Genomic DNA, 12,999 nt, shown 5'->3' on the forward strand with positions numbered 1-12,999 from the left:
AAGAAGTGGAGACAGAGTGACTCTTCCCAAGGCTGTTCAGTGTGGGGTCAAGCATCCCCCTAAACACTGTGTAAGACTGTTAATGGCAAGTCTTATTGTAAGCATACCTTTATGTTTATTCTCCTTTCAAACATGGTAAGCTGTGAGGAACCAAGTTGATTTGACATTTTAGTTTATTTTTCATTTTGTTACATTTGTGAATATGTGTGTGTTTGTGTGGGTGTGTCCACATGGAAGTCGGAGGACAACTTGGAGGAGTCAGCTTTTTCCTTCCATTATGTTAGTCCTGAGGGTAGAACCAGGTCACCAGGCCCAGCTTAAAGCACCTTCCTGTGCACAGCCATCCTACCAGCCCTAATTTAACTTTAAAAAAAAAGGTTTTCATTTCAAGTATGTATGGGGAGGTTGACGTCTTGTGGACTTGAATGAAGGTACCCACAGAGGTCAGAAGAGAGTACCAGACCCCAGAGCTGAAGTTCCACATGGTTGTGAGCCACCTGTTGTGAGTGATGGCAATCTAACTCTGCAAGAGTGGTGTATATTCTTAGGACTCTGTAAATAACTCAGTGATAAGAGCACTTGTTCTCACAGAGGACCCAGGTTTGATTTCCAGCACCCAAATCGTGGCTCACAATCATCTATACCTCCAGTTCCAGGGGGTTCAACACCTTCTGAACTCCATGGGCACCAGTCACATACATAGTATATGTATATGTGTGTATATATATACACATGCAGGCAAAACACTCATACATATAAAACAAAATAAATCTTTAAAAATGTAAAGCAAATAGTATAGCTCTTAACCACAGCACTTCGACAGCCCTGGTTTGACTTTTTAATTGATAGCTATCAGGCACTTCTGTGGAGCTGACTCGAGCAGCTCCTGTTTGGGTGACTGGTCACCCTGTCGTTCTGCAGTCCCATTGCGCTTCCTGATTCCTGAATGACTTGATGTTCCACCACAACAGCAGGGGACAGTTCCCATTCTGGACTCCAGCCATGACTGCATCAGACAGTTTGCCCTGGCTCCAGACATTAGGAGCCTCATTGAATTCCTGATGACCAGATTACTTCTGGGTGTCTCACAGCAAATTTCCTGTTGGTGCACTGAGAGGCCTCTTGATTTTATTGGGGCTTGTGACTGACACAATGAGAAGCCTTGTTGTGATTGGTCACTTCCTCCTGGCTACATACTCCAGCTACTACGCTCATTTTTTAAGCCAGCTAAGAAACACTCCCTAGGCTGCCTGCCTCCTCATGGTATCCTAATAGCCCAGGAAAGGGGTTCACCCAGTAGTCTTCTTCCTTCATGCTAGTGATCTTCACAGGGGTGGGGCAAGCTGGGCTGCTAACACAAAGGAGACAGCACAGGCAATGCGCAGCGGCCATGGTCGCCGCAGCGGCACTAGTGAGATAGGAATGAAAGAGTCCCAGGGAGCAGCTGGGGACAGAGACGCCAGGGGACAGAGGCAGAGGGGATGATCGACAGTGGTGGATACAGAAAGAGATAAAAGAAAGAGAAACAAGGTAGATGGCCATGAAAAGGGATGGCAGGCCCCAGTTTCTAGAGCAATTTCAGGGATTGGTTGATGGCGACTCTGGTCTGGTAAACAAGCATTCCTCTACGTTGGATAACTGTGTGTCATTCTCAGGCACCACTTTCCCCCCAGAGATAAGGTCTGTCATTGGACTGGGCTTCACCAAGTAGGTTAGACTAGATCACCTGTCTTAACTTTCCCAGCGCTGGGGTTGTAAACACACACCATCATGCCCAGCTTTTTATACAGGTGTTTTGGGGGAAGATTTAACTCAGGCCCTCATGCTAGCAAGGCAAGGACTTTACCAGCTCTTCTATCTCCCAGTCCCCAGGAAGCAAATTGTGTTTGTTTTTCTTCTGTTGCTGTAAGAAAGAACTCTGATGGAAGCACTTGTGGGAGACAGGTCTTGTTCTGGCACAGACCAAAGGGTCCATCATGGAACCAAAGCAGCAGGAGCTTCACGCAGCAGGCTCCATGGCACCCACAGCAGAGAGTGGTGCGTACACAGGGCTGTTCAGCTCTCTGTCACAGTCCCAGGTCTCATCCAGGGGACAACGCCATGATAAATGGATCTTCCAAAATCAATCAATGAAATCAAAATAACCCCCTCCAGGCATGCCCATCTCCCAGATGATTCTAGAGCTTGTTAAGCTGACAATTAGCACTAACCATTATATTTATATAAAATTTTAGAAGGCCCTCTATAAATATGTCAGTTAGTTAACTGGGGTTTAAAAATACTATACATTCTGACCCAGTAACTCTATTTCTGAAAACATGAAATAATATGCATACATTATATTTTTTAATGATCATAAGGAAGAATGTGGTTCCTTATGTTATCTTCACACATGCAGCATGTACTTTGTAAATATTTATAATTTTAATGATATTTTTTCCTGTTAAAATTTACCCTTTCAGTTGTTTTTGCTTTCTCTGTCATAGCATTTAAAAAACTCTTCCTTACCCAAATCCTATGTTTATAGAAACCAAACATTCGATCAAGTAAAATGTATTATTGTAAAATCAAAGAAAGTTTGAAGGAGTCTACAGAGCTTGCCAAAAATAGTTCTGGGGCAGATGCCAGATCCAGACATGGTTTGGTTGTGGCTTGTTTGTCTATGAGTGGTGTGTGGACTCTGATTCAAATATCATCGGTGACAATTCTGGGCTCCTTGGCTGACTGAGACTTCAAAGGCAGTGCCAATAAACCCAGTTACTTCCTGGTTAATTGATGTGCATTTCACAGACATGGGGACAGTCTAGAGGTTGGCAGAAATGCAGTAAAATGCTTTTGCCTTCCTGCTTCCCAAGATGGACACACCTGCCCCTTCTCAGGTCAGACTGCCATTGCAATCCACAGCCACCCTCCCGAGCTTTCCATCATTTGGGAACAGGGGTTGAGCGAGGCTGAGAGGTAATGCTGACCATTCTGCCTGATTTTACTCACTTCAGTATCTCATAGTAGGGTTTGCTTTCATGTATTTTCTCCATTCTCTTTCATAATCTCCAGTGAGTTCCTTTATTTCCATGCCTGGTTCTTCAAGGGACAGTTCAAATAGAGCCTCCACATGAAGTCCTAGAAACATCTCTTCTCTACCCCGAGAAAGGGCTTGGCTCTCTTCCCTCAAGTTCCCATTGCTTTGTACTTACACCATTGCACTAAGTACATACTGTCTTGCCGTGTGTTTTGTTGTGTTTCCACCTGCATTCCCAAAATGAGTTCAGACACTTCAGCAAGTGTCCCACCATCATCCTCAGATATCTTATCCTTTTTTGCTGACCCTATATAACTGAGCAAAACCTCAGGACTGGGTCAGCCAACCAACTTCATTTCCCTACTACACTGGGACTATTGAAGGATATTTGCCTAGGAATACAAGGTTCTGCCATTACCTGCTTCATAGCAGCTAGACACTAAACACTGCCCAAGATGGCTTCCTTCCCATTCTCTACTTACAACAGAGCTGACCCAAGCCTTCTTGCCCTAGTCACACGCAGTAACCACCACTTTGTTCCTCCCTAGATTCTACAGTTAATTTGGATTCTTCTTTGGGAGGGAAAGACCATTTTTCTAGAATTGTATCAGCTCCTTCTCCTGATTACATGATCCATTTGTGATGAGTAATCATCATTGTCAGTTTGACTGGATTTGAAATCACCTAGGAGACACACCTCTGCACGTGTCTGTGATGGTGTTCCAGAGTGATTTGACTGAGGAGGGAAGACTCACCCTGAATATGAATAATCTCATCGTGGACTGAATGAAATGGGAAAAGGGAACAAGCCAACTGAGCCCCAAGCATACATCTCTCTCTGCTTCCCTATTGGTCGGTGAATTATGACCTGCCACCATGACTCCTCACCATGATGGTCTATACCCTTGAACTGTGAGCCAAAATAAACACTTCCTTCCCAAGTTGTTTTCCATCAGGTATTTTAGCAGACACAAGGTAGCTATTCATATGCTAAGACATAGCTATGTAGTATCCACACTACCGTGGATACTGCTACTGTCCACTCAGATCCTATTGAGGGGCAGACACACTGTCTCAGCTGCTCTGCTTAAACTTCATAGCTCTTTCCTATGCTGGAGCCTGGTCCTCAGCCAAACAGTTCTAGCCCACCTAGCTAGACGTCTGTATGCACTCCCTTGGAGGGCCAACTTCAGCAAATGAGTGACCAGCACAGGTGGAATGCCTTGTCTCGGGGTGGAAATACACTTGTGTTGTGGTTCGTGATTCAGCAGCACCTTCCAGAAAATTCCAATCAGGGTCATGCTCAGCTCTCCTCTCTTCCTAGCCTACTTCCTCATTCCCGGTAACATGCTCTCCACAATCAACTTAATAAAAATCTCAGAGCCAGAAACGGCAGCACAATCTGTAATCCTAGCTACTTGGGGGGTTGAGATCAGAAGATCACGAGGTCAATAGCAGCCTGGGCTACATGGCAAGTTCAAGTTCAACCTGGCCTTCATAATGTGATCTCATCTTTAAAAAAAAAAAATCTGTTCCAGGCTCCCCTCTCAGGGAACTCATCCTGTGGTTACAGGTAGAGGTCTGAGTCCAGAGAATGCCTCTTCCAGGTCCTTATGTTTCTGAACAACAATCTGGATAGAGACACATTGATGGCAGCAGGATAAGGGAATTGGTCAGAGATGGAGTCCTGTATAGGCTACAAAGGAGGTCTAGGGCCCTGTGACCTTTCATGGTCATAATGCGATCTCTGCATTCTGTATTGTACACACGGGTAGATTTTCTAGTCCTTCTCTGTCTTTGACTTCTTTCATGTTGATCTTGGTGCCTTTCCAGTCTCCCTTTGCATGCTATTCTTCTGCTTCACTAGGACACAAAGATCATGTCAGGGTGCAGGTGACTCCTCTTTGTCCATAGCCAAGGCCCTCAGAGACCCTATCTCCCACCTCATCAGGGATCTAGCCTATGACCGGTAACCATCTTCTTCCCTGAGTGTCTCATTAAGTTCATTGTTCTCTGTCACAAATGAGTCTGTGTAAGACACTCTTTTAACTAAACCAACAAACAACCTCACTCATCCAGAGTCCTCCATGTACCTCCTTTGTGGCCTCCATAGAGAAGTCCTAATGCTGAAGTAATCTGTGATTATAGTTTCCACTCTCTCACCTCCACAGGGCAGGGTCATTCTTCAAGATCCAGTAGGCCAGAAGAGGAAGAAATGTAGGATGCTGTGGGATGTTCTGTATGTCAAATGTGTTGCTGATTAGTCAATAATTAAAACACTGATTGGCCATTGGCTAGGCAGGAAGTGTAGGCGGGACAAGGAGGAGAATAAAGCTGGGAAGTGGAAGGCTGAGTCAGAGAGACACTGCCAGCCGCCACGATGAGAAACAGCATGTGAAGATGCCGGTAAGCCACGAGCCACGTGGCAAGGTATAGATTTATAAAAATGGATTAATTTAAGCTGAAAGAACAGTTAGCAAGAAGCCTGCCATGGCCATACAGTTTGAAACCAATACAAGTCTCTGTGTTTACTTGGTCGGGTCTGACGGCTGTGGGACTGGCAGGTGAGAGAGATTTGCCCTGACTGTGGGCCAGGCAGGAAAACTCTACCTACAGTAGGAGACAACACACTCCGTTTCTGACGTGTCTGAGATACCTATCATTTTAAATGCAAATTTTCTGTTAAGGAGTTGGTAATGAGGGTCTCAAGCCATGATGTGATGGTAAATATTTACCTGGCTCTCCACTGGAAGCTGGATGCTTTTGTGTATATGTATATCCAGTTTTGCACTTATCACTTACGTGAAGGATATAATTTATAATAGCCGATTACACAACACTTTTTATGGCAAATTGCATTCTACCAATAGATTCTCAAAGTGTGTTTTTATTGACTTTTGCTAAGCTCTTGTATCCATTAAAAAAAAAAACCCTGTGGTTGTAGTTGATGGATGAGTCCGATAACGGAACTTTTGAGGGCAATGAACTGACCCTTCTTGGACCACAGGGCCTAAGGGGTCAGACTCTCACCATTGCTAAAGATCAACCAGGGGCAGTGCTATCAAGTACATTGTCTTACACCAGGAAAGGTAAAAAAGACGCAGACTCCCGTGGGTGTATGGAAATCAGAAACAAATTTTATTAAAGAAAATTACAGAAGAAAAGTGAGAAAGTGAAAGTTGAGAAATTAAAGAAAGTGAGAGGTTCTCCTGAGAGAGGGAGGGATTTCCAAGAGAGGAAAAGGACATAGACATTCCTTGTCCAGAATTTTTATAGGGCCACGGAAGAGCCTGGGCAGAGGCTAAGGTAACTGCTGTGAGATTAAGCCTCTGGACTATTCAGACAGAGATGCTAGAAGGCCAGCTGCACTGTGCCTGCCCACCTAGTGCAGCCAGGGAGGTGTCCATGCTCTATCCACTGTCTCCTGTTGCTACCTCCAGCTTTGCATGTGTTTCAAGTGGTGCTGATTATACTAAACTCTCTTAGTTCCCACAGCTTCCACGGAAGACTTCCAGTGGTGCTGGTGATCCCCTTGCCCGTCCCATGGTCTGGGATCTCTTTCCTGGAATGGGAGGAAGCTTTCAGAAGCCAGTCTTACAATTTATTCTGTTATATTAGCTGCATTAGAAGCAAGGATATGTGAAGGGGCAATGGCGTCTAGCATGCGTTCCCTAAGGGGTCTCGTGGATGCTGTCCGGCTGCCCCCCCAAAACTGGCCAAGCTTGCTTCCTAGGGTCTGTGTCAGTCTCTTATAGGGTCCACTTGGCTATCTCATGCCCAACTGTGGCTCTTCGTTTCTCATCCCTGGTGTTCTGAGCCTTACAACAGCTTGTGGTTTTCCCCCTTGGGCCCTTCTTCCTTGCCGTCTCCTGTGAGATAGCTCCTGCCTCAAGCTCAGGTAGAACATCCATGTTGGCTGATGTCTATGTTAATAATAAAGGAGAGTAAAACAATGAAGATGTAACCAAAACGTCCCTTGTTCACCTAAGACACAATCTTTCTGCTGTTGTTGTTGGCCAAATCATGCAGATAGATTTTTTAAATATTACAATACTTCCTTAATTTTTCCTATTAACCACAGGATAATATACTATTCAACTTAATCTGCACTGTCGACATTTATACATTTATACATTGCTTTCTAAAGTCGAAGCAATCAATATCTAAATTGAGCCCTGGTTTGTAGCATTTCCCAATTCCCCAGGTGTAAATATTCCCACTGTGGCAGTTAGTTTTGTTTTGGTTTTTTTTTTTTAAATAAAATCTTTTTTTTTAGATTTATTTATTATGTATACAGTGTTCTACCTACATGCCAGAAGAGGGCACCAGATCAAATTATAGACGGTTGTGAGCCACCATGTGGTTGCTGGGAATTGAACTCAGGACCTCTGGAAGAGCAGCCAGTGCTCTTAACCTCTGAGCCATCTCTCCAGCCCGGCAGTTAGTTTTTAAGCCTTCAGTAACAGCATCACTTGGTTGAGAAGGGAGTAGCAAACTCTTATATTGAATTTCTACTATTCAGATATGACAAACACACATCATCTCAACAACATAGACAGAAAGGAATGTAGCAAAAGAAAGTGATGCATTTTAAGTATGTATTACCTTAAAAATCCAAAGTTTAGCAATGTCTAGATTTAGCTCACAAAAGTCTTGAAAATGTGCAGACTAGTTTTCATGATCTGGTTCACTGTCCTACTGGTTTGAAGTAAAATGAGGAGCTCTGGGGTGGGACAGTGAATGGATCAACAGCAGTCAAACCAGGGTAATACAGAATAAGTTCCTGCAGGAAGAACATAATTAGAACGGTTGGTAACAGAAGGTAGCTGAAGGTGAAACCTTGAAGATATAAAAGTAGACAGTTTAAAAAGAAAGCAATAGGGGCTGGAGAGATGGCTCAGAGGTTAAGAGCACTGGCTGCTCTTCCAGAGGTCCTGAGTTCAATTCCCAGCAACCACATGGTGGCTCACAACCATCTATAATGAGATCTGGTCCCCTCTTCTGGCCTATAGGCATATGTGCAGGGAGAACACTATACATAATAAATAAATAAATCTTAAAAAAGAAAGCAATAATATGAGAACTAGCAGGTGGAGACGTAGGAGCAGCATCACGAGAGGTGCTCAGAGCGGCTGGTAAGAAGGGACTTGGGGAAGGGGAGGTGAGCAGTGTCAATAAGAACGAGGGTGATGACATCAAGGACACCAACAAATGACCCGTTCCTTCAGGAGGTCATTTATTCATTCATGCGTCATGTGGATGAGTATTCTTATGTTACTGTTTGAATATGAACTGTGCCCTGCACGATCGACACTTGGTCCCCTGGCTGATGGTACTGTTTTTAGAGGAACCAGGTCACTGGGGGCAGTGCCTTTGAAGGTTATACCTGGTTCCCATCCCTTCACCATCCTCTGCTTCATGTCTACCATAATTAACTTTTCCTGGTGAGATGTAAATAAACTTCTCTTCCACACAGATGTTGTTACAGACCAAAGTAACAATTCTATTAAAACTCCAACTTGGTGAACCAATGAATATATTGGGATTACTTATAGATCATGAACAAGAAGTCTCTTATAGGAGCATAGTGATCTCAAAACAGCTGCAAAGTCCTACCCCAGCCTAGATGACAACCGGGTGGAAGCTGAGACCCCTTTCTTTTAACTATTTCTTACATACTCCAAATCTCCCAAGGTCACTTGCAGCTGGAGGGGAGGGACAGGGGAAAATAGCCACAATCTCAGCTCAGGGTAACGTGCTCCTCTTCCCCTCCGTCTATCACTAAGGGTCAACAGCTGCACTACCATTGCCATCGGCCTAGCTACCTCTGCATTGTTCTACTCAATCAGTGGCTACAGGCCAAGACAACCTCTGCTCCAAAGTGGGGATGGGACGGTCCTGTTATGCCTCGGGGGGAGAAAGCTACATTGCATGCTACATGAAGAGGAAAACCTCATTTGCCTGCTGCTACCATGCTGCTCTGCCCAAGACACAGCTACGCCCACATGGGCTTGCCCTCTGAAACCGTGAGCAGATTAAACCTATCCTCCTCCAAGTTGTTCTCGTAGGCATTTTGGTCACAGCTATGCAAAACTGACTAACACACAGGAATTCTTGTCAATGAAATGTATTAACTTCTGTGTAAGTGTTTTGCCTGCAAGTATACCTGTGCATCATAAGTGTGCATCGTAAGTGTACCTGGTGCCCATGGAGGCCTGAAGAGGGCATTGGATCCCCTGCGACTAGAGTTGCAGAAAGTTGTGAGCCACCGTGTGGGTCCTGGGAACAGAACCTGGATCCTCTGGAAGAGCAGGCAGGACTCACTACTGAGCCATCTCTCCAGCCAAGGAAATCAAGTATTGTGTATAAGGAGTCCATGAGTTCAAGGCTGGCTGGGACTCTAACACCTATCCCAAGAGCATAAGGGAGCAGAAGCCAAAGTGATGTGGTGAGAACTTTGAAAATTTAGGAGGCTGTATATGAAAGTCTCATGCTGTTCCACTTTATCTAAGCCCAGGATGTCACCAAAAACTCCTTGGAACACATCCCCCGAGGTTTCTGGGATGCTGAGAAACACTACATAGGTGTTTGGCTCATTGCAGAAAACAAGAAACATCTCACATGATATGACATATAGCCTCAGAGTGGAAGGCAATGTCTGAGAAGTCACTGGGTCACTCTAGCAGGAAGCACAGCCTGAGGGATTTGTGATGGACACTGATTAAAAGAGTTCTCAGGGTCTGGGTCACCTCTGCGGTAAGGCTGCAGGTACAGCTTGTATGTTCACACTGAGGGAGAGAAGAGTCAAAGATGGAGTTCCCGGGCCTGGACTCGCACACAGCTGCCCACTTGCTGCATTAAATTATCTTCCAAAGAGCCAGGTGTGGTGGCACACTCTTGAAATCCCAAGTAGGGAAGCAAAGACAGGTGGGTCCCTGGGCTCACAACCCAGCTTAGCCTGCTTGGTAAGTTCCAAGCTACTGAGAGACACTGACAGGCAATTTGTAATAGCTACTAAAGGTCTGACTAACACAATAAATATCAGAGAATGCTTTTTACATGTAAGTTTTCAATTGAAGTTTTTTTTATTTAGGTTGTTATAGACTCTAAACAAACAGTTTTCTAATACAAAAATGAAAGCTTTTTATTTTTTTGAGACAGAGTCTCACTATGTAGACCTGGCTGGCTTTGAACTCATGGAGATCTGCCTGCCTCAACCTCCAGAGTGCAGAGACTAAGGACTAAAGATGTGTGACACCACCACGCCTAGCCAATAGGTTTTTATGTTGTTGTTGTTGTTGGTTTTTGTTTTGTTTTGTATGACAATGACCGTACTTCCTCTAGTCTAAAGCACTACTTAGTACAGAAGGAGTAAGACATCAGTATTTTATGTTACAAAGGAAAACCCTCCAATTTCAGAGATATTTAAGTGTGAGCAAAATCAGTCTCAGATCATGAATACATCTATTCTGTCTTCCTGAAGATAGCATGTGGTGTGTGTGTGTGTGTGTGTGTGTGTGTGTGTGTGTGTGTGTGTGTGTGTAGGCCAGTGTGTATGCGGTTTTTCTCTACCATTCTCCACTTTATTTTTAAAAAATATATTTGTACTAATTTTTTGAGAATTTCATAAATGCATATAATGTATTATTTAAGATCTTATTTATTTATTTAATTTTGGCTTTTTGAGACAGGGTTTCTCTGTGTAGCCCTGGCTATCCTGGAACTCACCTTGTAGACCAAGCTGCCTTCTCATCTGGAGATTCATCTGCTTCTGCCTCCCAAGTACTGGAATTAAAGGTGTGCACCACCACCACCCAGCTATTGATTTTTATGTATGTGTGTGTTGCTTGCATGTATGCACCACATGCATGCCTTGCAAGAAGAGGGCATCAGATCCCCTCGAATGGATGTTGCAGGTTGTTGTGAGCTGCCATGTGGGTACTAGAAACTGAACCCAGGTCCTTTGGAAAAGCAGCAAGTGCTCTTAAACAGAGACATCTCTCCAGTGCCCAGACGATGTATTCTGATCACATTAACCCCAACTCATCCCCTAACTCCTCCAAGATCTACCTCCTCCTGGCTTTGTGTCCTTTATAACCTTTTCTTTACTTGTGCTATCCACTGAGTCCAATTCATGCTTCCCACATACTTCTGAGTGTGGGACTCCCCACTGGAGAATGGTCTGCCTACATAGGGTGACAGTCGTAAAGAAAACTGACTCCTCAGCAAGGAGCGGCGGTGGCGGCATGAGTCCTCCCTCTCTCCAGGCTGGGATGCTGACTGGCTTGTTCTTGCTCAGGAAGGCGTGGCTGCCAGGAGTTCATGAATGCTGCTGTCCCGCCACGTCTGGAAAAAAATGTTTCAGTGGTCCACCCGGACCTCTGCCTCTTACAATCTCTTTGACCCTACTTCCACGATGTTCCCTGAGCCACCTTATTTTTGAGTCAAGTTCTCTCAGTGAACCTGGAGCTCACTGAATTGGTAAGGCTAACTCGCCAGCTGGCTCCAGGAATCCATCTGTCTCTGTCTCCCCAGCCCCAGGATTACAGGCAGGTATCATTGTGCCTGGCTTTCCTGTGGGTGCTGGGGATCTGAACTCAGATCTTGATGCTTGCACAGCAGGCATTTTCCCAATGAGCCACCTCCCCGTGCCCTGAAGATAACTTTTAATCTTTAGTTCCAACTGTGAATTGATGTAACATGGCTAATCTTTCTCCGTCTGAATTTTTGTTCATTTCCCCACACCATGGCAACCTCATCGAGGCATTAGCATAGAGCACGATAAAATTCCTCACACACTAAACAATGAACTCCTGCTGTTTATTCTGCATAGAAGAGGAGAAATTATTGCTAACAATCACACATGCCAGACCGGAAGCCTGTCACCCTGAATGTCTACTACAGGAACTTGGAAATTCTTAAAAGCCATAAAATGTTTAAAAAGGGAACCAGTTTAACAGGTAGCTTGATTGAACATGGTTGAGTGAGTATTACGCAGTAAAGAAAGCCATTTGAAATCTAACAATGTGTGGGGAGGATTCTATAAAGGGCTGGGAACGGGACAGCCACACAGCCATGCTGTGAGAGTGTGTGACACGGGAGAGCATAGAGCAGCACACACAGGTTGGTGGAGCATCTTGACAGTTCAGTTCCAGTGCTAGACACAGTACCAAACTACAACCAGCTACAGCAAGAGACAGGGCTGTGGCCAGAAAAGCCAGGAGGACCGGCCGGCCACCCGGAAGCCTGGGGCCCCAGTCACTGCTCCGGAATATCTAAAAGACCCGACCTCGAGCCAAAGGTTGTTTGGGGGATGTAGAACTTCAAGTGGATTATCCTGTCGGGCTTTAAAGCGCTTGGCACTGTCGGCTTCCTTTTGCCCCCTTTATTTCTACCTGTGGTCGGGAAGCATCTCTCTGCCTGTCCCATCATTTTTTTGAGGCAGTTGACTTGTTTGATCACAGGCACACAGCTGGGGAGCAACTGACGTCCTAGTCCTAATGAACTGTAACTTGAGTCCCCACCCACATCCCATTTAGATGACACCCAGCTGACACTCAGGGTTTGAATGAATGCTGGGATGACTCTGGGGGCCTTTGAGACGTACTCCAGGTCAGGAGGCGTGTTTGGGTGGCATTGAACAGGATAGTCTCTGAATGTCTGTGCCCCTGCCCCAGTTCATGATGAATCCTGGGTGACCCATTAGAAAGCAGTGACTAGGCTGGGCGGTGGTGGTGCATGCCTTTAATCCCAGCACTTGGGAGGCAGAGCCAGGTGGATCTCTGTGAGTTAGAGGCCAGCCTGGTCTACAAAGCAAGTTTCAGGACAGGCACCAAAACTACACAGAGAAACCCTGTCTTGGAAGAAAAAAGAAAAAGAAAGAGAGAAAACGGTGACTAGGTCATGAAGGTGCCTGCGATTTCTGCTTGGATTGTGGTCTTCTAAAATGAACCTCAGAGAGCTCCCTTACCCCTTCCAAC

This window comes from Peromyscus californicus, unplaced genomic scaffold, assembly GCF_007827085.1.
Source record: "Peromyscus californicus insignis strain IS unplaced genomic scaffold, ASM782708v3 Scaffold_17__1_contigs__length_78620276, whole genome shotgun sequence".
In the NCBI taxonomy this organism is placed as follows: Eukaryota; Metazoa; Chordata; class Mammalia; order Rodentia; family Cricetidae; genus Peromyscus; species Peromyscus californicus.